General features: G+C 32.8%; 1 long non-coding RNA gene across 1 annotated transcript; it reads left to right on the forward strand.

Annotated features, from left to right (window-relative positions):
• The first annotated feature begins 3,750 nt into the window (after positions 1-3,750).
• Positions 3,751-27,958, forward strand: LOC144836956 (uncharacterized). Its single transcript, XR_013611422.1, has 3 exons — positions 3,751-3,849; positions 26,574-26,662; positions 26,783-27,958. It is a non-coding gene; the product is annotated as an uncharacterized LOC144836956 (long non-coding RNA).
• The last annotated feature ends 21 nt before the right edge of the window (positions 27,959-27,979 follow it).

Raw genomic sequence — 27,979 nt, forward strand, 5'->3', positions numbered from 1 at the left:
ATAGGACCCGTCACGGTATGGAGAAAATGTTGATACATTATTCTTTTAGAGGGGAGTAAATGTCACAAGTGACATAAAGTTGTGTATATATTTTGCAAGTCATTCTTACTTTTCCTTTGTTTTCACTATTTGAACCTTTCTTTTGTTTTAGGAAGCTATTGTGTGAAGCCAGTGGAGCAGAGTTTTTGTGTTGCAGAGAAGGATTGTGTGGTGTTTGCTGATTGGAGGAGAGGCATAAGAGTTAAGTTAGTGTGTGAGTTGCTGATTGGTGGAGAAGGATAAGGTGGTGATATGTGGATAATTGAGGGAATTTTGAGGTAGATGGAAATTGAGAGGAGACAGAGAAGGAGGGCTATGTTATGTTAAGCCAGAAAGGGATAGGTGAATATTGATATGAGAAACTAAGACGTACAGGAGAAGAAGTAATTGAATTATGGTGATATAGAGCTGAAGCAGAAAGGAAATAAAGAGATATACATGAAGTTAATAAATTGTGAGTTGGAGATAATTATGGTGATATAGAGCTGAAGCAGAAAGGAAATAAAGTGATATACATGAAGTTAATAAATTGTGAGTTGGAAGTAATACTATAAGGCTGTACTTAAATGTAGAACTGTTAATTGTTGAGATTACTGAGGATTAATTAAAATTGTGAATGTAAATTGACGGAAGAAATAACTGTTGGAAACAGCAGAAGTTGTTGCATGTAAAGAATTGTTGGGAAATATTGAAGAGTAACTGGATTGATACTGATATTATTTTACGTGGAAAAGGAGAAAGAAATAATTGGTCGGGGAGCGGATTGCAGTGCAGAACGACATCAAGAAACATTTTAACTTTATATTTGATTTATTTATATGTCAGAAAATAGGAAGAATTATAATTGATAAGACAAGCAGAACGGGAGCAGAGGCGTGGGAGTTGTTTAGTTGCAGAATCGTTGTAACTTTTATCTTTCTAATTTGTTTTTGTGTCAGCGTAGGAGAGAAGGCAAGAAGGAACGATATTGTGGACATTTATTATTGTCTAATTATTCATCTTGTGATATTATTGTATTTGAAAGGGGGGTTTCGGGGATTTATTTAAAAATAAGAAGATTGTTGATATTTTGTTTGGAAGGATTGGGAAATTTGGGGAATTGCATAAAGTTTGTGGGGAATAGGTATACGGTATCATTGTTTGAGAATTGGTTGGGTTTTTTTTGTGGGTTTTTTTTTGGGGGTTTGAATTATAAAAGAAAGAATTGGTTGTCAAAGATTACTATTAAATTTTACTTTTTACATTTATATGTGTACAGTTGTGGCTATTTACCGTTGTTCATCGTTGGTTACCGGCAATTACATGTCCGAAAGAGCCGTAATTGCGGCTGTGTGACACCCAGCTGCCAATTATTGAACATCTCTTACGCAGGTATTATTGAAAGAAGGTAGGTATTATTTATAGGCTATAGGAATCAGGACGGTAAGTACAATGACTGCGAACTAAACGCATACCTGCAAGTGTTGATTGTTAAGATATGAATTCTGGTCATAGTTTATCTACATTAAAAAGAGCGCGCTTCTCGCCTCTACGTGCCGAATTTCTTTGAAATTGTAATACTGAATGTTGTTGCTCATAAAAATATCGTCCGAAATTTTACCTTCATATTTAATTTTTTTTTTGCTGACGTATCATATACAAAATGTAGAATATATAAGTGGGGTCCCGTAATTGTACCTAATACACTGTATACATAGAATATTCTGTAAATTCAAACAATTTAGCACTGTAAACGTGCATCTTTAGGTCACATAGAATGGCATACTTAATCAATTTTTCCGTTTATAGCCAATGTACACGGCGTTCATGTGTCATGTTAGTCAACCTCGTCCCGTCCGAAGTGGCGAGTTTACAAATCATTTTTTTTTTCAAATGATAGAATCACCATGATGAATCGAACCTTTCTTGTAATCGCATTTATTGTCTTGTGTGCAGCAGTCGTAATGGCATATGGTTAGTAATTATTGACAGACGTTATACCAAATATCAACCAGTAAGCTTGGTACGACGCAACGCAAGCGAGTTATAATTAACCAATGAAACAAGCGACAGTAATAATCCATCGCTTGTGATTGGCCAAATTACATTGCGTTGCGCTTACGTCATTGCGTTGCGTCGTATTAATTTATATTTTAATATTATATTTATGACATTTATTAGGCCTATTTTAAAAAACGCTTTCAAAAATATAACGAAGTTTGCACTTTCCAATACTCCTTTTAGAAATAAAGAATACTGTAGTAGCTGTAGTTAAGCTTGGTTCGCACTTGCAACGTAACGCAACCTACTTAACATAAGCAAATTCCCTTCCAATAATTGTGTTTTCCCCCGCCTATGTGAAATCAAACCTGTGATTTTTGCAGCACTGTTGCGTCGTCGGTTCCCACTTACGCAAAACATCACTTTGCCTCAATACGTCGCTGCGTTGCGTTCTAGGTATAGTGGGAACCACGCTTACATCTCCCACTTTAATCTTAGATGTTGGTGTGTTTAGGGTCCCACTAGCGACGCAACGTAAGAGAATGCTCTTCCAGTACTTTAGGTTTACTTGTATCCCAGGAATAAGGTTCTCTTGGGTATAGATGCCACGTTGCTTAGAGGCCCCTGAAAACAACATTTAAACGTTTGGCGGATATTTAAGCGGATGTTAAGATGTGAATATGACTTTGAGTGCATGCTATCTCTATTACTGATATGCATCAAAGTCTACGACAACTAACGTTTGACGCGCAAACACAATTAAGCGTGGTTCGCACTAGCGACGCAACACAAGGACGTAACGCAACGCAATCGAATTGACCAATCACAAGCGATGGCTTATTCGCTTGTGAATGCTAACTGTCTATAACTTCGCTTGTCATTGGTTAAAACGCTTGCGTTGCGTTTACGTCCTTGCGTTACGTTCTAGTGGGAACCACGCTTTAAGCGTGGTTCTCACTAGAGACGCAACGTAACGCAATCTACGCAACGTAAGAAAATGGCCTTCCAATAATTGTGTTTGCCCCCGCCTGCGTGCAATCAAACCTGTGATGTTTGCAGCATTTTCGCGTCGTCGGTTCCCACTTCTGATTACGCAATACAGCACTTTGCGTCGATACGTCGCTGCGTTACGCTACGTTGCGTTCTAGTGGGAACCACGCTTAAGCTTGGTTCCCACTAGCGACGCAACGTAACGCAAACTACGCAACGTAAGAAAGTGCCCTTCCAATCATTGTGTTTTTCCCCGCCTGCGTGAAATTAAACCTGCGATTTTTACAGCACTGTTGCGTCGTCGGTTCCCACTTGTGATTACACAATACATCACTTTGCGTCGATACGTCATTGCGTTACGTTGCGTTGCGTTCTAGTGGGAACCACGTTTTTAAGTACCGTACCTCTTATCATATATACATAAATATAAGTATGGGACATCGGAAAATCTCATGGGTTATGCTACGGTCTGGGCATGCCCAAGGTGATTTTTCTCTAACCTTTCCTGTGAACGTTTTTAGAATTGTATTAGTTATATAATAATAGGATGTCGAGACAGTACGTAGGCCTTATATTGCGTTAAACATTACCAAATGGAGTCTGATAATTGTTTTAGAACCGGGTTCTAGAAGCTAAAATAAGTGAAGCATTTACGGATTTGCATATTTGATTACACCATGTGCGTAAGAAACAATTGACTTTGATCTACGGTATGTGTATTCAATCATTATCAAGTGGTCTGGTTAGCAGGGAAGGTGTGCAATGATGCCATTGCTTTCCAAAGTGTAAATGAAGAAAACAGAAGCTGTATGGTAGTCATTATGACGACGCTAGACCTTAGTAAGTTTAATTCTATCTATCTAGCGTCTTTTGACGGACTATTCCTTTCTAATCCTGTATACATCTAAAAGGGTTAAGCCTTATCTTGTTGCAGCAAATCCACACTTAGTTGGTATTCAGGTTTGTTAGCTGCTTAGTATGTTATTGTGTGTTCGTTAATTACTGCATGTAATGGCTACAGTAATCGCACTCACTTTTGAACGACAGTATTTCAATAAACAGATTTGACGTATAGTGGTTACTGCATGTATTATTATGTAGCACAGTAAATTGTAATTTTAACAAATAGGCCTAGATCAATTTATATAAAATCTTTTAATAAATGATTTAAAATGAATGTCCTAAAATGTCGGCGGTGAATTTGGGAAATGAAGCTAGCTGGTGCATGCCACTGTTAATGTAGGCTGGTATGTCGTTTATATGAATGTCGTGTATATTTTTTGTTAAAAGCAAACTTTGACTTTATTTCATATCTTGATAATATAAGGAATGAAAAAAAATATGTTGCCATTTTTTCTAAAGAAATTTAAAGGACCAAATTCAAGATGGCCGCCAATACTCAAATAACCCTATTTAAAACCAGAATATCACCAATAACACAAATTATGAATGTGGAACAAGTCCGTTTTGATGGTATTACACATTATACAATCTTAACTATGTATAGCGATAATCTGTCGGCCATCTTGGATTTCAAAATGGCCGCCACTAAAAAATAAATAATTTTTGTTGTTTCAACACAATGTTCTAAAATAGTCACTTCTCATAGGATTGTCTAAATATAAGGCTGTCTAAAGTTGTCAATGTTCTCTATATAATACCCCTACTATGACCCTTGAATTACCTAATCGTTCAAAGTTGGAGTTGCAAAAGTATGGAACAACTTACATTGATATCAAATATTCAGCAACAATTAATTCTAAATCTAAATTATAGATCTCATTTCTTTTCATAAAAGTGAAACTTGTATTTCAATGTTTGTATCTCAGACAGGACCACAATATAAAACAAGTGTATTTATACCTTACTGGCAATTATACCCGCCACAGGGCGGCTTTCTAAATTAGTTTAAAGCCTTCTCAGACCCCAGTGTCCCTATACCCGCCAACCTCCACCCCCCTTCAATAACATCCCACACTCTTTTTTAAAAACAAATTCTTCCCAGGACAAATGTCAATTCAACTTTAGGGTTAGGGGTATACATAGCTATGATAGGCCTATGTTTTAAGTACGTTGTAAACTGTGTAAATGAATAGGTGTCATATTGGCTGATATATATAATTTAGATACTGCGGCCTCCAGCCTTCTTTCTCCTATCACCATCCCAGCCACAAAAACAAACTCCTCCCATGGACAGTTCAAATGTAGTAACTTTTCCTAGTACAATTCCAATCACGTTATACTTCATTACGCCAGTATTTCCGCCCCTCTTCCTCCCTCCCAACACATCCCAGATACTGGGTGATTGTGTTTAAGACGTTTCCAGTACAAATTATGTTAGCCATCACTACCAACTCATAATCCCTCAGTGCCTGTTTTCAGATGTAGTTTAAAACATTCCCAGTACAGTTTCGGTCTTGGTGACAGGCATACATCCCCACCCCCTTTCCAGGGCTAATTAAAATACTTTATAACAATTTCCTACCACACAGTTCTGGTCAATTTGATAGCTTACTACCCCTAGCCTAAGCAAAATTAAATTCCCGGTACAATTGCGGTCATTTTGATACCTCATATGCATGGTTACGTGCTGAAACAGAACTAACATCGAAAGTGAGGAAAAGTGGGCCATTTTGACCACATTTTGGCCCCTAATGCTTGGTTCCCACTAGAGACGCAACAAAACGACGTAACGCAACGTAAGGGATTTGACCAATCACAAGCGATGGATTTATTTGACGGTCGCTTGTCATTGGTCAACTGGTTTGCGTTGCGTCTACGTCCTTGCATTGCGTCCTAGTGGGAACCAAGCTTAACTTAGATCCTAGATGGCGGATAATGTTCAAATTAGAACTTTCCCGGTACAATTCTGGTCATTTTGATACCCAATATGTAAGGTTATGTGCAGTAACAAATATTTGTATAACGCACAAACAAACAAACGTACAAACTCTCTAACTTATAATATAGATTGTGAAATCCTGTATAAATATGGTGTTCAATAATAAATGCGTTATTGCCATGTAATTCAATGTCTGAAACTTCAAGGCCATGGTCACCAGTATGGTTGGTAAGTTTTCAACCTGTCAACTTTTGGCAGAAGCTTGAAGAAAGATACAGCTCATTCACAAGCTTCATGGGCAGCATTAACTCCCACTTCTCATCTTCTACAATCTCAACCGATTTCATTAGATGTACCTTAAAGTTGACCACCATTATACACTGGTTTGATGAGTGCACATGGTTGTGGTATAAAAACTCATGTACTAGGGAAATACAAGATAATGCCTGGTGATGACTCTTGCCCGAGATGAGTGGAGGTGGACAGAGATGACATCAAGAAGCAATTATTTCGACCTGGTGAATTATATGGCTTTTAAACATGTAGCATTGTGAAAATAGTGTTGCGGCCAGTGCTTTTGTTGTATTGTATTACCTATACAACAGTGACACAAATATCTTAAAAACTCTGCTTTCTCTCTACAACTTCTGACACTTTTCTCGAAAAAATTCAGACAGAGAAAATGATTCTAAGTGACGTATCATTTTGTTTGAAAAACGCTGATCATAAAGATATTAACTTGAATACAGAGAGATGTGGTTAAACTATCCCTATATATGTCAGAGACACAAGACAACGATATCTGCACACATGGAAAGTACACATGCTTTTATAAAATATTTCTTTGCTCATGACCACCTGAACTATGGCCGGTTACTTCAGCTGTATCACTTTCAACAGATTACTGATATTGGAGTTTATGAGACGACATGTATGTGTGACAAAGGGAATTGCTGGATTTACATCAATTGATCAAGGTCATTGAGCATGGTATCATTGGAATAACACAAATTAATAATTTCATCAGAGCTGGCAAATCTAGTTGATGAGTTTGAAAGCCAACATTTAAAGAGAGATGATATCTTGATTAATGAAGAATGCTGCAAATCCCACAGAGGTGTTTGTTGGCCATGGCATGATGACATTGGACAGAAAATGTTTGAGGCATTGGTAAAAGTTTTGTAGAAGGCAAACTATATGAGATCCTAAGAAAAGGATGAATATTGGCAAAAAATATATATGACGGTGAATACAGGTGACAAACTTATCAAAGTAAAAGAGGACTCCAATAGAGATTCTTTGTCGTATCACATAGTCAGCTGGTACAGTACTGTATATAAGAACGTATGAGCATTTGGGGGTGAACTGAGGTATTGATTGCAGTACTTTTGCCAATTTGTTTCTGAACAAGCTTGTTGGGATCACAGATCAGTCTGTTGAAGTTTGATGGATACAATAGTAGAGAACGAAGGAAGGTCAACTTACTATATTGCATGCATAATATATGCATTCAAGACAGCGCACTGATTAGAAATAATTATTTCATTTGGCAGAGTTAGTTAATCACCATGTTGTCATAGGCATATCATTTGTGTCATTTCAATCTAATTTAATTTAACTTACACACGTTTTAATAAGAAATTTAACCCTTTTTAAAAAAATGGCGGCCACCATTTTGTGTTAATAACCGTGTTGTTGTCATAGGCCTATCATTTTATGTGATTTCAATCAACGTCATAACTTGCACATGTTTTAATAAGAAGTTTAATCCATTTTTTTAAAATGGCGGCCATTTTGAAATTCAAAATGTCAAAATACTAATGAATATAGGTTTATAATAATTTTTATATAGCAGATAACCCATATAGCATTAATTTAAACTTAAAATATTATTCATAATGGGTGTTACTTTGTCCAATATGGTACATTTATTGGATATTTTACGTATTGGCGGCCATCTTGGATTTGACACCCTTAAGCTTTTTAAAAAAAATGGCAACATATTTTTTTTATTACTTTACATCCTAAAGACACTAAATCAGCTGGAATTTTGCTTTTAACAAAAAAATGACACGAAATTACATAGTGGCCTACACTATGTACTGAGTTATTTTCTCTGCCCCTTTTTTTATGTAACAGAACTATGTGCTATTACAGATTGGTTTATTTAGTGCTAAAAATATTTTTATTTTGTAAATAGAGTAAGAACAATTGAATACTGTTCTTCATGCTGCATTTACAACCAAAAACTAATTCTTTAAAAGAACAGGCACTATTGTCTCAAAAAAATTATCTCCAACCTTTTTACATAGTGAAACATTAGGCCTATGTTTACATTTGAAAAACATATGTTTTTCATCTTCTGGTATTTCACATCATTTGTTTGTATTTTTCATTTATTTATTTAATTGTATTTTGTTGGTATAATTCTAAGCAATAATTTGTAATTAAGTTGTGCATATTTTTTGTTTTTCTTATTTCTAACTTTGCTTGATCAAATTGTTAAACCAATTGACATTTTCAATACTAATTTCATGTTCCCCTTTGGGAATGGTAATGGGGGAAACAGCAGTATTTACTAATCCAGTTTCTTCTGACTTCTAACATTGAATTTCACCTGGGTACATTAGTCTATTAATTTTTACTAAATCATTGATGTCATTAAAACCTTCATGACTTCACATTTTTAGCTTTGTTTTTACATACAATTTCCTTATTTCCCCATAGGTTTTTTGCATAACTTCATAGGCCTACTATGCTTAGAATTCGCATAGAATTTTATTACATTTCAATAAAATAAAGGCATATTATTATAAAATAACTGCACTCACTTATATTATTCAAATCTGACGTGTTCAATACCATAAATTCATTTCCAGTGCATGTTTTATGTAATACGAAGGAAGTATTTTCCATTTTACATGCTTTCTACAAAGAATTTTTTTACCCATAAGATGTTTATAGCTTTCACTTGACTATTTTACCAATTAATGTTTTCCTTTTTATTTTTCCTTTTTTCCATTCCATAGAAATTCAAAAGTTGTGTTATCCTTTAACAACACTTTCTGGAACATCAATTAAAGATGCAGTGTAAATTAATTGAGCTAAAGCTAAATTTTTTTAAACTGATTTTCTCAAATAGTTTAAGGTTCCTTGCTTTCCATGTATAACAACTTTTCACTTTTTGTCCCAATTTAATTCTTTGCATAATTCTGTATCATATCATAAGTAGATTCCTAATATCTTTATTGGATCTGTGACCCAGTTTAATTTATATGGTTTATCATTTTTATATCTATTCTTACCAATCAACATGAGTTGTTTTTTTTTTATTTAAACAGATACTTCACAGAAATTACTAACAATGAATAGAGACTGTATCATATGCAAGTTGTGCTATAATGGCGTCATCTTTTATAGGACTAGGCAAGATAATTCCTTGAAAGTTTAAATCGTTTTTTACATTATTGCAATTATTTCATTTCAACATTTTCGGATACAAAACCATTGTTAACAATGACACATTCTGTCTTGCTATAAATGTTTTAAAGAAGAATCCAGGGCTGTAGACGTAATCCATACACGAGCCTAGATAGGGAAGATCTGTACTGCCGTTAATTGCGAGAGGAGGTGGAAGTCCGGTACTGTGTAATGATAATGTTACAAGCCAGAAATGAAATAAAATCATGAATACATTTAACTCAAAGTACACTAACTAAACCTCTCTCTGTAGCGATATGTACGACTTGCCATGTATCTTTGCATATTAATTACGTTATACAGTACATTGTAGAGTAAACATTAGTATGACACGCCATCACACATTTTGTATAACCAATTGCTCTAGATTATTCAACAATTGCAGGTTTCCGTGACAATCACATTCAAATGATCTAGGTATTTATTTACATTTTCTTTGGAAATCCTCTTATTAGCTTATAGTTGTTCAAAAAATCTTATTTCTTCACCCAATATTTCTTTTGGGTTTTACAATGTATATGTTTTTTTTGATCCGTTACTTTTCTCTAGTATTCTCAAGTATTTTGTACACGCTCTCCTTCTTCTATCCATTTAACTCTTGATCTTATATATAGATAGATATGATATGTTGTAATTAAATCTACGGAAAATTCTGGTGTAGAAATGTTGGATGGCAATTTGTTCCCGCTGGGTAATGATAACCCTGCCACCGGACTATGTTATCTTTTTTTAACACGTTCAGGCACATCAAAATAGATGGCTTGATTAATAGTTCAGTAAAAGTATGGTTGAATGTAGAACAAATTGTAACAGAATTTTGTTTTGTCTGTTTGACATGGTCCAAATAAATATCATTCAAAGTTTACCAAAAAAAATGTGATGTTAAACATTTCAATTAGCATAATTACCATGTGACATATAGCATCATATTGTAGTTATGACATCATAAAATGTCACAATACTGCTCAAATGGCATAGTGTATCATATAGGGAAAATGTAAAAAACTGCAGAAAAACTGCAAAAAATATTTCCTGTTGAAATTGATCATTAAGTGTCTTCATTTACAAAATCTCATGAAAATAGTAATTCTACAGAACTTATGAAGGTTGTGATCAAGATCAAAAACTGATTTGTACTCACCACATACAGTAGTAATAGCACATCTTGTTTTGTGTTTCCTACAACTACATCTTTTAGAACTTTATCTCATTTACATTGGTAAAGCATAATAAAACAAATATTGTATTGAGGCCATTGTCTGTGGTTCAGGCTGTTCAAACTTGTTATGGCACATAGACCTAATGTTTATCTTTAAAATACTGCTTCCAAGATTCAATGAGCATAACAAGGACATTCAATAATTTGCCAACAAGGATGAACAACAAGATGGTTTCAAACTTTTCAATACTAATTTTAGTATTTCAATTTTCGACAACAAGCAGTTATTTAACTAACTTGAAAGAAAATGTTGAGAAAATGGAATGGAAACTTTGAACAGATAGAAATCTATTACTTTGCCATAATTGAAAAAGTGATGGCGTTTTAAGACAGAAGAAGTAAAACACTGGAATAATCGGTAGTTAAAGAAACATCTTGAGGAGCAAATTTGCAAATAACTGTTCAATCAACAGTTTATTTCAGAACTGTCAAAATCTTCGTAGTTATTTCGAATGAGAAAGGCGCTGCACTTCCAAAGAATCAAAAGGATGAATATTATTTGAAACAAGAACTGACATCTTTTGTTCCTTCCAAAACGAGACATCAGAAAAGTCGTTGAAGTATACAATTGCTGTCTATATGGTGGAACCTTTGGATATTTTGACGGCGCCAACTATAACATTTTCTATGTATATGTACTTTGGATACATATGTACTTTGGTGATCCAACTCAAGATTATGGATAGAGTTTGAGTAATGATAGGATTAAACCACATTAACCTTATTACAAACTTAAGAATCTCTTTTTATAAAGTTATCAGATGCAAGAAACTTAATATAAATGGGATTATTACAGTTATGAAAAGATGCAGTTGCACTATAACTTCTGATATCCAGTTGATGATCTTTACCTGGATGTGTTATCTATTTTCATGAGATTTAAAACATTTTTCCTGCCGTTTATATATTTTCCCTTAGAATAATGCCAATTGAGCATTATTTTGCCATAATTTTACATCATAACTATCTTATGACATCATATGTACGTTATATGGTAATTTAAATGTGCTAATTTGAAACATCACATTTATATTTATTCATACAGTAATGCACTTAAGTAGTCTGAAACCAACAGTTAAGTAGATACAGAGCTTCAAAATGGTATAGTTTGAATTTATACTAATTAAATCACTTCTTGTCCGGTTTTGGTAAGCCTTGGGTATGATGCTCATTTGGACCATATCAACCAGACAAAACAAATTCTGTTGCAATTTATTCTAGGTTCACCATGTTTTTACTAATTATCTTTACTGGATTATAAAGAAGCTAAAGCTAAACTTGTTAACAAAACTTTTCAAAAAGTCTAAGGTTCCTTGCTCTCTAACTGTTTAATGACAACCCTATCTGTACAGATAGAATGTGTCATTGTAGACAATGTCTTTATCCATTTACAAAAAATACTAAGTCAATTGCTTTTCTAAAATCAAGTAACAATATTTCCCTTTCAATATCTTTTTTAACAGTATAACTTATAGGAGATTGTCAATTAGCCTAATGCTTTCTCCAGCAAAATCACCATGTTACAGCCTTTTTGGTCACTATTTACAACATATTTAATATTACTAATGTACACACACTTGAACAGAAATTTCATAAAAAATTCCATCTGTTAAAATCTCCTCTTTCTTCCAAAATTCAATTTTGTCCATTATTTGATGTTATCAAACCATTGTTTCCTTCAGACTTACAGTGGCGGATCTAGGGGGCGTGAATAGGGTGGCCCCTTAATTCTAAAAAAAAAAACAAATATTTTTTCCCAATTTTTTTTGGTTAATTGCTGTTTTCATCACCAATCTTGCCACCAACCCCCGTAAAAGATTGAACAAATACTGTCACTTTTCCTTCGTCCTTTAAGGCTTTATGAATTGATTGTATTTTTTTAAGCTTTTCTATTGCTGTTTCTATTCCTATTTAAAAGGACAAAACCGTTGTTGTGTATTGTCTTGTACCTCTTAACGTCGAACTTTAAATTATAATATTTGTTGATGGTTTTTCTTTCAACATACCTTCTTTTTTTACTAATTTTGTGATCCGGCTCCTGAGTTCCGTTACACAGTGTGCCTCTATAGGGCTATTTGTTATATTTTCTAAAAATAGATACAGATCTGTCAATATTTGATGTTTGTCCATTTGTAAAAATATTTTGTTTCCATGTTTGTTTGTTTGGTAATCTTTAATGCCACACACCCAGTAAAAGATTGAACAAATACCTGTCACTTTTTTCTCCTCCTTCAAAGCATCTTCAATGATTACTTGATTTTTTTTAGTTTTTCTATTGCTGTTTCTTTTCCTATTTAAAAACACAAAACCGTTTAATAACCTTATATTGTAATATTTGTTGATGTTTTTTCTTAATCAATGGCTGGCACCTGCAATAGCCTAGATATACAGAGCCATTATCAACATACCTTCTTATACTGATGTTCCTTAAATCGGAGACATTTATATTGTGACAATATTGTGCTATTAGGCTCCTTATTTCGGTTACACGATGGGCCTCTATATTGTTTATATAATCATTTTTTATTGAAATCTTTTAAAATATTTTTTTTTTATCACCGTATTGACTGTATAAATCTGTTTGAATGTGTATTTGTTCTGTTTCGTGCAACATTTGGCTTTGATGGTCAGTCAGCAACTTGACATTCAGTTTCCCTTGTCTTCACTTCAGTTTGACTCATGTGTACAGGTTTCTTTTGTGCTGATCGAAACAAGTACTCATAATTAGGTTGTTGGTACAGCAAATTCGTCTGCCTGAACTGGTTTTAAAAGCCATAAATGGTCCACCAAAAACATCCAAAAGGTTTTGGTGTGACAACCCAGTACAAATAAAGAGTAATTAATTGACATATCCGCAAGATTAGGAGATTGTTACTGTTTTCAATTTAATAAAATTACTAATCCCTTTTTGGTCTATCTGAACAAATTATTCAATTCAATTTGTACCTTTTAACTCCTTTAAAGTGGCTTTGTATTTCTTTAAATCAATTTCGGTTGCCTAGTCTTCTAAACATTTCTGAGGATTGGCTGGTACTAAAATGTAAGCTAAACCATTGATTAGTTTGTCATTCAGATGAATGTTGAACAATGTTTTTAAAGCTTTTCGATTATTTGTACACGGACAAAAAGACAACGATGCTTTTGGATCTTTAATTCCCAATCCATTAAACTTAAATGAGGACAATATACTTATGACTTATTATGATTTAATTTGTTCTGTTGCTCAACAGCCTCCACACTTCATTCAGAGAACATCTATATATTTAAATTTCTAGCTGATCTAATTATAAATCACATTTATCTCGTCATGCACTTAGCTCTCTTATTTCCTTAAATATGATAAAAATAACCAAATACCTTTTGTAATAACCTTACACAGACACAATAATCTTTGTAAAAGTTATTGAAAGGATTAAGGTTATTACAAAAGTTCTGAACTTATTAACAAATTTATATTATTTGCTTTGATAATTTAGAATTAATACCAACCAACTAAAAACTTAAGCAACTTTACATACCTCTATGTAGCAATATGTTCTTTGCACGTTATCCAAGGCGACAAGTAAACCTTTTTATTTTGTATGGTTTATCAGCTAACTTTCCACTAATTTCCAGTTTTAGATTCATCTCTCATTTATCGCTGATGTTAAACTTTCGATGCATTCTGCTGTTTCAGAAAGTACTGTTTCATCAGCATAACGGAGGTTAGAAGTTGGTACAGGTATGCCTTGTGATATATCGCGACGAACAGAACCTCTGATTTGCGAGCCACCATTCAGGCCTGTTGCTTTCCATACACCAAAATGGCTGGCACCTGCCATAGCCTGGGTATAAACAGAGCCATTGTAAACGTAATAAGAAGAAAAAGAATACGAGTTTTATAAATATCTTATATATATTTATATATATTCACTTCAGCTGTCGTATCCATACAGTACATAATATGAATATAATTGGACATTATTATTCGAAATCAACATACCTAATTCTTTTTTTACTAATTTTGTGATTCAGCTCCTGAGGTCCTTTTTTTTTTCCTAAAAATAGATACAGATCTGTTAATATGTGATGTTTGTCCATTTGTAAAAATATTTTGTTTCCAAGCATCTTCAATCATTACATTAATATACACTTGGTTGTTATGCAATGAAACTACCACTATCGGAATGTTATGGTTATTCAATTTTTATTCTTCTTGTTTAATGATTTTGTTATGAGCACAGCAGCTGAACATTGTTTGGAAGTTAATTTAACGTTTGTTAAGGTTCAGCGGACGTCAGAAAGGCCCTTATTTGGTTGTAAACGTTTCGCTGATCTTATTCGTATCCAATTCATTATCACTATGCACAAGTTCAAGCGAAATGGTATTACTTCTGATTCTCGCTGATTTTAATCATGAGCCTATTGTAATGTGGTCCAGCTACAAAATATCAAAGGTATTATCTGTAATGTCATATTTAAGGAACGGTCCATGCATGTACTGGGAGGAAAAGGGAACATTCCTTGATGATGAGGAAGCATCAGTATACTATACTAAAATACGGAATTTGTAAATTCCAAAAATAAGGGATGAGACGGTTGTATGCTCTACCATTCTAAGGATCGCAACTACATATTTAGACTTAGTCACATACGTTTAACCATTCAGTAAGACGCAAAACTTCACAATAATAATCATTAAGAGAGGCATTATCCGATACCATCTGCATATTTAATCACCATGCAGGATTCGCACACAGGGCGGTAATCATTGGTGTAGAGGATGTACAACACGACACCGAAGGCTGATGAAAAGTCAATTAACATTAACAGAAGACGGGAGTATGTGTTCTTATCTAAATGTTTCTGAATTGAATGGACAAAGGGTCGCTGTAGTAGCATCCTCCACACCACGACCACCCTCTATGCCGAAATGCATGGGATCCAACTCGTTATGGAAAAAATCAACTTTGATTTTGGTTATATAAAGTCTCGAAACATTTTACGAAAAAGCATTTGACCCTCGACCCTATTTCTCAATGTTTCCATACATAATTCGACTAAAATGCAAATATATAAATCAGTGAATCATCGGGATGAGTGACGGGTGTGATGCTTACATTTTTATCTCCTATCTTAAAGAAACTAGGAATTAACAAATCCTTTGTTGAGGTCGGAAACAGCAATTGTAGGTTGTTTATATTGGGTATGATAAAATAAGAAGGGTTAGTCCGAAACGTCATCTTTGTGTAATTTACAAAATATATATTTGCTTAAACTATTAATTTAATTTGCATTAAAACAATATTTAAAATATTTACATTAAAACTACAAAAACAGAAATGGTATCAGCTTTAAAAATGATTTAATTTACATTAAAACAAACTAAAAAGTACTTACATTAGAACTACAAAACAAAGAAAGACCTTTCATATTATATTTATTATATTTTAATTATATTGAACTTATATCAATTACTAGTTTTTCTTGCTCCTCCTCTTTCTCTTCGTTTATTACTTTACATTATGCCACGCATTTTGCCCATTCATGAATGACACACACTCCGCTATAAAAATATAAAAATAAATATATAAATATCACAGGCGATTTTAAAGTTGCATCTCTGATTTTGGGTGCAAATATATACGTTATCGCCTATAAATGATCCGGGGAAGAGTGAACTCTTACTGTATTAATAAATAATAATAAATCTGAAAGGGAAAAGTTAATGATTGTATGAACGCATACCAAAATGTAGACTTACCGGTCTGGAAAGAGACATACTGTATGTTCTATATATTTTTACTTAATTTGTAATACCGTATATTCATCAGTTTATTTGAAAAATTAATAAAAATTTTCTGTATAATTCCGCTTTCCCTTCCGTATTGACTTCCACCCATTACCTTTTACGATACGTCCACTATAAGCATTTAGTTAAAGATGTATTGTCCCTTGAAACACAAAAAATGAAGGTCAAAATATTCTAAATTGAAATTGGCCACATCAAAGTAATATTAAAGTTTATTCACCTTAAGTCAAAAATTTTGAGCCAAAAACAACCAGTTTAAACCACGAGTATGCATTATGCATGATGCTAATTAGGATTGTTGAGAAGGTGTTTTCACAGATTGCGAGGATATGTTTTGATCGAAAACTTTGACTGGAAGTCAAAGTTATTTTTTGAACAAAAAAACGTATTTCAGTTAAATTTTTTTTTATCCCGACTAATTTTTGGTGAAAGTTAATAATTATTATACTTCAAAATGACCCATTTTTTTTCGAAATATTTATTTTTTTATTTTTTTGGAGTCAGTCAAAGGGACAATACATCTTTAACATAATTATTAAAATATAAAAAGGGCCTGCCTTTTGTAAACGTTCATGGCGAACAGAACCTCTGATTTGCGAGCCACCATTCAGGCCTGTTGATTTCCTTACTCCAAAATGGCTGGCACCTGCCGTAGCCTAGGTATAACAGAGCCATTGTAAACGTCAATAAGAAGAAAAAGAATGAGTTTTATTAATATCTTTAAACAAACATGAATGTGCGATATTCGGGGTACACCAAAAGCAGCTGTAATGACGTCATAAGACACATCAATAACCTCGCTACCAAATACGGCTATATTCCGATTGGTACCATGTTTATGACGTCATAATTCTGCATCCGGTTGAAGTACGAACATTTTCTCTTTATATCACTTGAGCTGTCCTATCCATACAGTACATAATATGAATATAATTGGACATTATTATTCAAAATTATCAACATACCTTCTTTCTTTGCTAATGTTGTGATCCGGCTCCTGAGTTCCTTGACACAGTGGGCCTCTATAGGCTTATTTGTTATATTTTCTAAAAATAGATAGATCTGTCAATATGTGATCAAGACACACAGAAGCCAAAGTGGCTTACAATTACAAAATAGTTACAACTCCATGATGCAGTAGCAATAGTAGCTAGCAATATGTTTCAAGCATCTTTTTTATATTGTACTTTAGTATAGGGAGCGAGGTCATGTGATTTTGTTCTAGAGTAGACTGGAGTTTATTCCAGTAAGATGGTCCTTCAATGAAAATTGATCTTTTATTTATTTCTAGTCTACTGTGTGGAATATATATCTTATTTGCGTTTCTTAGTCTTTGAGAGATCAGTTTTAGGGTTTAAATCAATCAAGTTGTTTATAGGGATGGGAAGTTCTTGGAGATGATATTTGAACATAAAGCATGCAATTTGAATTTTATATATACATTTTTAAACTTTGTAATAGTGGTTTGGAGGCTGTACAAATTTAAAAGAATATGTTTAGGAAAGACGTGTTTTACCTTGTAGATGATACCAATGGATTTAGCGATTTTATTTGAGATGGGGTTACCAACATAAATGTTCATTTATATGTATTCCGAGGAACATAACTGTTTGTTCTCTTTGTAATATTGAATTGCTAATTTGGATTTGGGAGATAATTGTTTTCGTTCTTGTAAATAGCTTTGAATCCATTTGTAACCAGTTCCTCGAATACCATAGGTGATGCATCTTTTTAAGCAAAATATCATGATTCAGTTATATAATCTGTAATGGCTTTAACAACGCGAGGGGATATGTCATCGTACCCTGGACTTTTATTCCCTTTTATTTATGTTTGTTTTATCATCATAAATTACATTAAAGATCACCAATCTTGCCACCAACCCCCGCAAAAGATTAAACAAATACCTTCCACTCTTTTCTCCTCCTTCAAGGCATCTTCAATTATTGCTTGATTTTTTTTTAGTTTTTTTACTGCAGATTCTGTTCCTATTTAAAAACACAAAACCGTTTAATATCTTGTACCTCTTAACATCAAACCTTATATTGTAATATTTGTTGATGTTTTTTCTTTATCGTTGGAAATGGAACAGTATTTAATCTCACTTATTAAAGATAGATATATTGACACTAAATTGCAGGAGAAAACATCCGTTAAAACGAAATAATTGAACGTCCACTTTAACTTTTTAATACTTTATTTCAAATATATAAACTATTACATTAATACACACTTACCATCCCAATGCAGATTGTTGTTGCGCATTGAAACTACAACTATAGGAATTTTATATTTCTTTGCAAATTTATGCACCTTTGAATTAAAAAAAAGTCAAAAGAATGTGATGGACTACATTCACCTCCACTCTCTTCAATTTGTTAATTACTGTTTTCATCACGTAACATTAAAATTACTCTTTATATTCTATACAGTATATTCATATACTTACATCCTCTGTTGACTAGTTCCTGGAGCAGCTGAAACAAACATGAGTTTCAGTGAAACATCAAGAATATAGTATGTTTACAAAATATTATCAGTGAACCATGCTCAAAATTTAAATTTAAATTAACTTTACTTTTTTAATTATAATTTTCATACGCAACTTACTTTTTATACTCAAAATATACTAAAAAATATAAAGCATACCTGCTTTCCAATGCCTAAAAATCCCCGGATTAAAGTCCTTGACATTTCTTCTTCAGATTCATCAATATCTAAAAAGAGAGTAATAGGTGATAAAAAAATAATAAAGCCTAAGATAATTTGCTACAATGACCTGTTATTTAATATCTGCTAATGACTTTTAAGGTACTGTGCACCCACTGCTTCACATTTTACTTTCTTTTAACAGACCAATTATCCATTGGTCAAGTGTGGCTCATGTGAACGAGACTACTGTTGTCTCTCATGTTGTTTATACTTTAAGAAAAGATGTTAAGAAAAGTGTTCGTTTTTTATTGAAATTTCTTACAATATATATTTTTTTATCACTGCATTGACAGTATAAATCTTCTTGAATGTGTATCAATTAATATCAATAAATTTCTGGCGCCACGCATTCAGGATTGCTATACACTCGGCTAAAAAAAAAACATGCATTTTAATAAAATATAAATAAATTTGGTGGTTCTTGACAAGAACATATCACAGGTGATTTTAACGTGGCATCTCTGATTTTGGGTGCAAATAAATACGTTTATCGCCTATAAATGATCCGGGGAAGAGTAAACTCTTCATTGATTAATTCCTAATTTAGTTGGAGAACATAACCGTATCCAATAAAGAAAAATTATAGAAACTAATGTATTAATAAATAATAATAAATCTGAAAGGTTAATGATTGTATGAACGCATACCAAAATGTTGACTTACCGGTCTGGAAAGTAGGCATAGTGTATGTTCTATATATTTTTACTTAATTTGTATATTCATCAGTTTATTTGAAAAAAAAGAAAATTCTAATAAACATTTTCTTTCCTTTCCGTTTTGACCTCTGCCCATTAATTTTCACGATACGTCCATGATAAGCATTTAGTTAAAGATGTATTGTCCCTTGAAACACAAAAAATAAAATTTAAATTGGCCATATCAAAGCATAGAGATATTATAGTGAACTATAATATCTCTATGATCAAAGTAATATTAAAGTTATTTCGAGCCAAAACCAACCAGTTTACGTAATTAAAAGGTAATTTAATTTGATTACATTTCATCTGGAAAATCGTCGCGAGCAAAAGTAAACAAAGATTTCAAACCACAAGTATGCATTATGAATGTGCTAATTAGGATTGTTTACAACTCCTTATGGTTGAGAAGGTGTTTTCACACAGATTTTGAGAAAGTTTTATGATTATGCATACAGAGTAGCCAAACAAGCGCGTTGCATTATGAGATATGTTTTGATCGAAAACTTGACAGTTAAATGATTTTTTTTCGACTAATTTTTGGTGAAAGTCAATAATTATTATGATACTTTTTTTCGAAATATTTATTTTTTTATTTTTTTGGAATTGGGACAATACATCTTTAACATTATTAAAATATAAAAAGGGCCTAGCTTTTGTAAATGTTCGTGGCGAACAGAATCTTTGATTTGCGGGCCACCATTCAGGCCTGTTCTTTTCTTGACACCAAAATGGCTGGCACCTGCCGTAGCCTAGGTATAATAGAGCCATTGTAAATGTCAATAAGAAGAAAAAGAATATGAGTTTTATTAATTTCTTTAAACAAGCACGAATGTCCGATATTAGGGGTACAGCAAAATGAGCTGTAATAACGTCATAAGACAGGATGTAACGTCACATACACATCAATAACCTCGCTACTAAATACACCTATATTCCGAAAAGTTACGTCACATAACCAGAAATGGCATAATTACGGTAAATTATGAAATCTCAAAGTGATTTTTTTGCTATTTTCGGGAGCAGAAGTGACGTCACAATATCATAAATAGGTTTTATTGTACATATTCTTATTCTCCAAGTCAAGACCTTTGAAATGCCACCAAACACGGCTAGGCCTATATTACGACGAAAATCGTAAAAGGTACCATCTTCAAGATGTTATATGGCTGCATCTGGGTTGAAATTAAAATATTCGGTTCTATAGCTTTGAGGTCCCTGTAATATACCCATGCCAAATCCCAGCTCAATACTACAACGAATAAGGGAGGAGTAGTACTTTATAAATCGCATTTTTGCGATTGGTACCATGTTTATGACGTTATAATTCTGCATCCGGTTGAAGTACGAACATTTTATCTTTATAGCTTTGTTCACATATTACCCTAGTGTATGCATGCCATGTTTCAGTAGGACTTGAAAGTTGGCTCAATAATGTCCAGATGGAAGAGGAAGAGGAGAAGATGAGTGAGTCCTAGACTCGGTTACCCCGAGTAAAAATCGTTATATATATTATATATCACTTGAGCTGTCCTATCCATACAGTACATAATATGAATATAATTGGACATTATTATTCAAAATTATCAACATACCTTCTTTCTTTGCTAATTTTGTTATTCGGCTCCTCAGATCCTTAACACTGTGGGCCTCTATAGGCTTATTTGTTATATTTTCTAAAAATAGATACATATCTGTCAATATGTTTGTCCATAACTTTTATTCAACATCAACAGACAGTTTACATAGTTTATGGTCAAGACACACAGAAGCCAAAGTGGCTTGTCTTTGTAGTCCCTAAGCATAAAACATAAAAAATAGACGGACGAATTACAATTACAAACAAATGATATTTTGAGACATTTTGAAAATGTGAGATCAAGCAAAATAGTTACCACTCCAGTAGCAGTAGCAATAGTAGCTAGCAATATGTTTCAAATATCATCTTTTTTATATTGTACTTTAGTATAGGGAGCGAGGTCATGTGATTTTGTTCTAGAGTAGACTGGAGTTTATTCCAGTAAGATGGTCCTTCAATGAAAATTGATCTTTTATTTATTTCTAGTCTACTGTGTGGAATATATATCTTATTTGCGTTTCTTAATGTATTTGAGCGATCAGGTTTAGGGTTTAAATCAATCAAGTTGTTTATAGGGATGGGAGGTTCTTGGAGATGATATTTAAACATGCATGCAATTTGAATTTAATTTATATCGTATATATTTAACATTTTTAAACTTTGTAATAGTGGTTTGGAGGCTGTTCTCATCGGTGAGTTTGTAATCATTCTAGCTATATGTTTTTGTAATTTATGTATTTTTTCTAAGTTTGTTGGATATTCATTTCCCCATATTATATTGCAGTAATAGAGGTGTGGTAGGCTAAATGCATTGTACAAATTTAAAAGAATATGTTTAGGAAAGACGTGTTTTACCTTGTAGATGATACCAATGGATTTAGCGATTTTATTTGAGATGTAGTTTATATGGGGTTACCAACATAAATGTTCATTTATATGTATATGTATGTACTGTTTGTTCTCTTTGTAATATTGAATTGCTAATTTGGATTTGGGAAGTAATTTCAGGGTTCTTTTTTGTCGTGGTCTAAAAATAATGTAGTTAGTCTTATCGATATTTGAAATAAGTTTGTCATAAACCATTTATTAATTTTTGAAAGTTCAATATTTAATGTGTCTATAAGATTGTTTATATTATTATCACTCATGAAAACAGTGGTGTCATCTGCAAAGGAAATCACGTTTATTTTATCACTTACTCTAATAATATTGTTAACATAGATAAGAACTTGCCCTGGTCCATGCCGTTTAGCTGCCATTTTATGCAATTTTAAAACGTTACTACAATTTAACGTTTTTATAAAAAATAAAATATAACCGCATGATTCATAGGGCTATAATTACGTTATAAACGACATGGACCGGGATGACGATACATGGGTAGGGGCGAGTAAAATGGCAGCTAGACGGCATGGACTGGGGAAAGTGGTATTTTTCTGAAATGACTGGACCCTACTCGCCCCAACCCATGTATCGTCACCCCGGTCCATGCCGTTTATAACGTAATTATAGCCCTATAAATCATGCATTTATATTGCATTTTTTATAAAAAAAAAGTTAAATTGTACTAACGTTTTAAAATGGCGTAAAATGGAAGCTAGACGGCATGGACCAGGGCAAGTGGTATATTTCTGAAATGAATGGACCCTACTCGACCCAATCCATGTATCGTCATCCCGGTCCATGCCGTTTATAACGTAATTATAGCCCTATAAATCATAGACCTGTTAGTCCAAGCCGTAAGTATAAACAATTTAATTAAATTATTACACATTTTGCGCCCCATACATGTGAATGTGAATGTCGAATAAGTACCAACTTCACACAAAAAATTGAATATCGAATAAGGAATAAGTAACCAACTTCACGCCGGTTCCTCGAATACCATAGTGATGCATCTTTTTAAGCAAAATATCATGATTCATTACATCGAATGCCTTTGATAGGTCCATGAATACGCTAAATGAGTATTTCTTGTTCTCGAATGTGATTATGTGTTTCAAGTATGGCTTGCGAGGTTGAGTGCTTAGCTCGAAATTCGTATTAGTGGGGGTTTAAGAGTGCATATTTCGTTGAGTAGGTGTATAGTCTATAATACATTGCTCTTTCAAGGATTTTGGATAGGACTGGAAGGATTGATATAAGACGATAATTTTTAATTTCGTTGATTGTGTAAGGGGAACAGTTATATAATCTGTAATGGCTTTAACATAATAAATTACATTAAAGATCACCAATCTTGCCACCACACCCCGCAAAAGATTAACCAAATACCTTCCACTCTTTTCTCCTCCTTCAAGGCATCTTCAATTATTGCTTGATTTTTTAAAAGTTTTTTTACTGCAGATTCTGTTCCTATTTAAAAACACAAAACCGTTTAATATCTTGTACATCTTAACATCTTTTTAATACTTTATTTCAAATATATAAACTATTATATTAATACACACTTACCATCCCAATGCAGATTGTTGTTGCGCATTGAAACTACAACTATAGGAATTTTATATTTCTTTGCAAATTTATGCACCTTTGAATTAAAAAAAAGTCAAAAGAATGTAATAGACTACATTCACCTAACAAGTCCACTCTCTTCAATTTGTTAATTACTGTTTTCATCACCAATCTTGCCACCACACCCCGTAAAAGAACAAATACCTGTCACTCTTCCTTCGTCCTTTAAAGCATCATAAATTGCTTGATTTTATTGCTGTTTTAATTCCTATTTAAAAACACAAAACCGTTTAATGTCTTGTACCTCTTAACAACGAACCTTATATTGTAATATTTGTTGATGTTTTTTCTTTATCGTTGAAATGGAACAGTATTTAATCTCACTTATTAAAGATAGATATATTGGCACTAAATTGCAGGAGAAAACATCCGTTAAACGAAAGAATTGAACATCCACTTTAACCTTTTAATACTTTATTTCAAATATATAAACTATTACATTAATACACACTTACCATCCCAATGCAGTTTGTTGTTGCGCATCGAAACTACAACTATATTAATATTATACTTCTTGGCAAATTTATTAACCTTTGAATTAAAAAAAAGTCAAAAGAATGTAATAGACTACATTCACATAACAAGTCCACTCTCTTCAATTTCTGAGAAAAATGGGGATAACAATCACATTAAAAAACCTTGAATAAACAGTACACCTAATAAATATGTATGTCGGTGCATTTTGTTAGGACTTGCAAAGTTTCTACTCGAAAGGAATTGATGCAGGATATAGAAATAATTACTAATTGCTAGACACTCTATTTGTCAACGTTATTGACCAATCAATTATAAACCTAAAATATTTATGTGTTTTTGTGGCACTGCCTTATTTTATCATAAACGTTGTAATGCATAGTAACCTGATTAAATAAAACAATAATATAGCCTTACCCTCTGTAACAATCGTTTGTGTGCAATGGCAGACATGGTATTGGTGAGTAAATAATAGTAAAAATTCTATAAAAAAAATTAATACCAGATATTAAAATTACTATCAGTTATATATTATACAACATATAAAAATACAATTGATTAAACTGTATAGGCCTATAATACAATAACTACACAAACATTGACAAGCGTTTGTTGCTAACGCCAGTAACGTAAACATTTCGTTTGCTTAGCGTCCCTGGTTACCGGCATTAGCAACAAACGTAAAAAGCGGGAAGGCCTAGCTGATCAAAGTGTTGAAAAATGATAGTACCAAACTAACAAATTGTAATTTAATACCGTTTTCTTCTATCAATATTAATTGTTTTATCAATGTGTCACCTATTTCACTGTGGTATATCTAGAAAATAAAGAAAATAACCCTTTAAAGACAACCAAGTGTACTTAGTGTGTAAAAAATTTAAATATGTTTGCCAATCACGCCACCAACGTTTAAGTATGATTTGATTTGCAAACAATGTGAATAAGAGGTAATTCAGAGCGTCATTTCGACGATCGAGCATTCTCTACTTCTACGGAGGGCTATTTATGCCTTTATTTACTTCCGAAATAGAAATAGTACTACGGTAACTGATCCATGGACCAAATTTAAAAACCATACCAGATATTAAAATTACTATCAATTATATATTATACAACATATAAAAATACAATTGATTAAACTGTATAGGCCTATAATACAATAACTACACAAACATTGACAAGCGTTTTAGTCTAATTTAGTGAAATTACATTCAGTAATTTATTCTTATTTATACCTTTTATTATGTTCGTTTGTTGCTAACGCCAGTAACGTAAACATTTTACTATGGGACTCAATTTCAAGGGCGCCTCGCACGTCGAGTAAGGATACGGAAAGTTATATAAAAAGTAAAATTAATTAATTATGTAATGTGGTGATAATATTATTGATATTACTTATAATCCTGAGTTAGTTATTGGCAAGGTATATCGAGAAAAAAAATTTCCGTAGGGAAGCCTACGTTAACCATTTTAAAATACTACCAGTGTTATTTACAGTCATGTCACGCTAAAACTCATCTCAAATAAATGTATTGACAATTAACAAGATCCAAAAACAGTATGATCATTCATTTTTATCTTTTGTATAATGAAAAAAAAAAAAAATAGAAGTGATGTTGTTTGCGGGTTATTTTTATAATTTATTGCCGATAACACCATTTTCGTTGTGCTAATTGCCATTGCGATCCCCATTCATTATCTCTATTCATCGTGACAGGCGCCCTATCTCGAGCGGTTCTCTATTTTTTAAACGAAGTGTGACATCTTCATACTTAGTTGGGGAGCCAGAAAGGGTTCACCTGCACCCCCTAGCAAACTATGTTAACAATGTTTTTTTGCTGTTGGCCGAAGGTGGACAGAAACCCCTTTTCTCACCATTGGTCAAGAAACCGGCCATATGAATATCTCATCAACCACTTGTCAGAAAGTGATAATTGTGATCTAAAACTAAAAAAAAGTATATTTTTATATTTGTTCTAATGTAATACAAATTTTTAGGCTTGGAGCACACTTTTCATATCTCAGAAACTGTTGGGTGTCAAAATACTCAGAAGATACATATTTCTATTCACTTTAATGAACAACTTTTGCCAAAAAAAAAAATCGTGAAACTTTCTTTCTGACTAGTGGTTGAAAATAAAGTCTCAAATTACTCCCAAAATAATATTTATTTGCTCTAATACAATAGAAATACTTACAAATATTTGTTTATAAATTTGTAATTTTTTTTCTTTTCATGTACGACGACAACATATTAGGTAAAAACAACAAATCACAGTTACACTTCGAGTCTAACCACAAGTCATCACCAAGGAATGAATGCAAGATGATGCTCTCAACATTTTAGGTAAAAACAACAAATCAGTTAAACTTTGAGTCTAACTTGCGGAATGTTAACCATACAAATACTTATATTGTTTATAACTTTGTATTATATGTAATTCTTTTTTTTTTCTTTTTTTTCAAGAACTACCACAACTCATCACAAGGAATGAATGCAAGACGGTGTAGATGTAAAGTAAAAATATACCTATAGACCTAATTATACACATTAATCAACATGAATATGCCGTAATTCCTGTTGTATTTGATATTATTACACAATATCTATCTATATACCATCATTCAAGTTTGTCATTACAGTGGAATAGTATGGGTATAGTAGTAGCGCACAGTGCTAAACTATACGATTTTAATTGTATCATATTCATTGCGTCCGCCAAGAAAACGATCAAGTTGAAATGATAACGATAGCGAGTACCTTTTTCTGTAAATCGTTAACATTTCAATGTTTACGTAGAAGATTGCCGATTATTGTATAAATAACTATATGTTAGATAGTTGATTGTTCAATGTGTGGAAAATAAATAAACTAAGGGAAATTACTTTAAGCATTGACCACCTGAACAGTTGTCGACATGACAAAAAAAACTAATCAAAATATTGACCAAAAAAAATAATTATGCCAAAAAAGATAAATTAGGAAATGTAGTGGTTAAATAGTGATTGCTTATAGGTGATTTTAAAACTGGATACGGATTTCTTAGATTTCAGCTGGATTGGTAGTTGTTCCCATAATTTGGGGCCAAGGTATAGTATAGAGTTACTGGTAATTAGTGAGGGACGAAATTTTGGGTGAAAATTAGATGATGAAAAACGCGTTGGATAATTGTGATAGGTGGATGGTTTGCTAAAGAGGGAAGTGATATAGGTTGGAAGAGAGTTTTGTGATAATCGAAAAATAAAGATAGCGGTTTGTAATTTACTGATGTCAAAAATATTTAGGACCTTCAGGTTATAAAATAAGGGCTTAGAATGAGAGTTGAAATCAGCCCCTGAACAGATTCGAATTACTCTTTTTTGTAATTTAAATAAACCATCAATATGAGTAGTTTCGAAGCTTGTCCAGGGGCATAAGTTTCCGAACTTATTTAGTGAACCGGACCAGGCAATATTACAGTAAGAAATGTAAGGAAGTACTAATGAATTGTATAAAATAAAGAGTATATTAATGGGAAGATAACGTTTCAATTTGTTGATTACACCTATATTTAATAATATTATTGATGTGTGAACTCCTAAAAATTTAGTTTCTTGAACTCGTGTAATTTCAGTGTTATCAATAAAAATGTTGTGTTTTGAATGAGTAGATTTAGTATTTTTG

This window comes from Antedon bifida, chromosome 3, assembly GCF_963402885.1.
Source record: "Antedon bifida chromosome 3, ecAntBifi1.1, whole genome shotgun sequence".
Classification (NCBI taxonomy): domain Eukaryota; kingdom Metazoa; phylum Echinodermata; class Crinoidea; order Comatulida; family Antedonidae; genus Antedon; species Antedon bifida.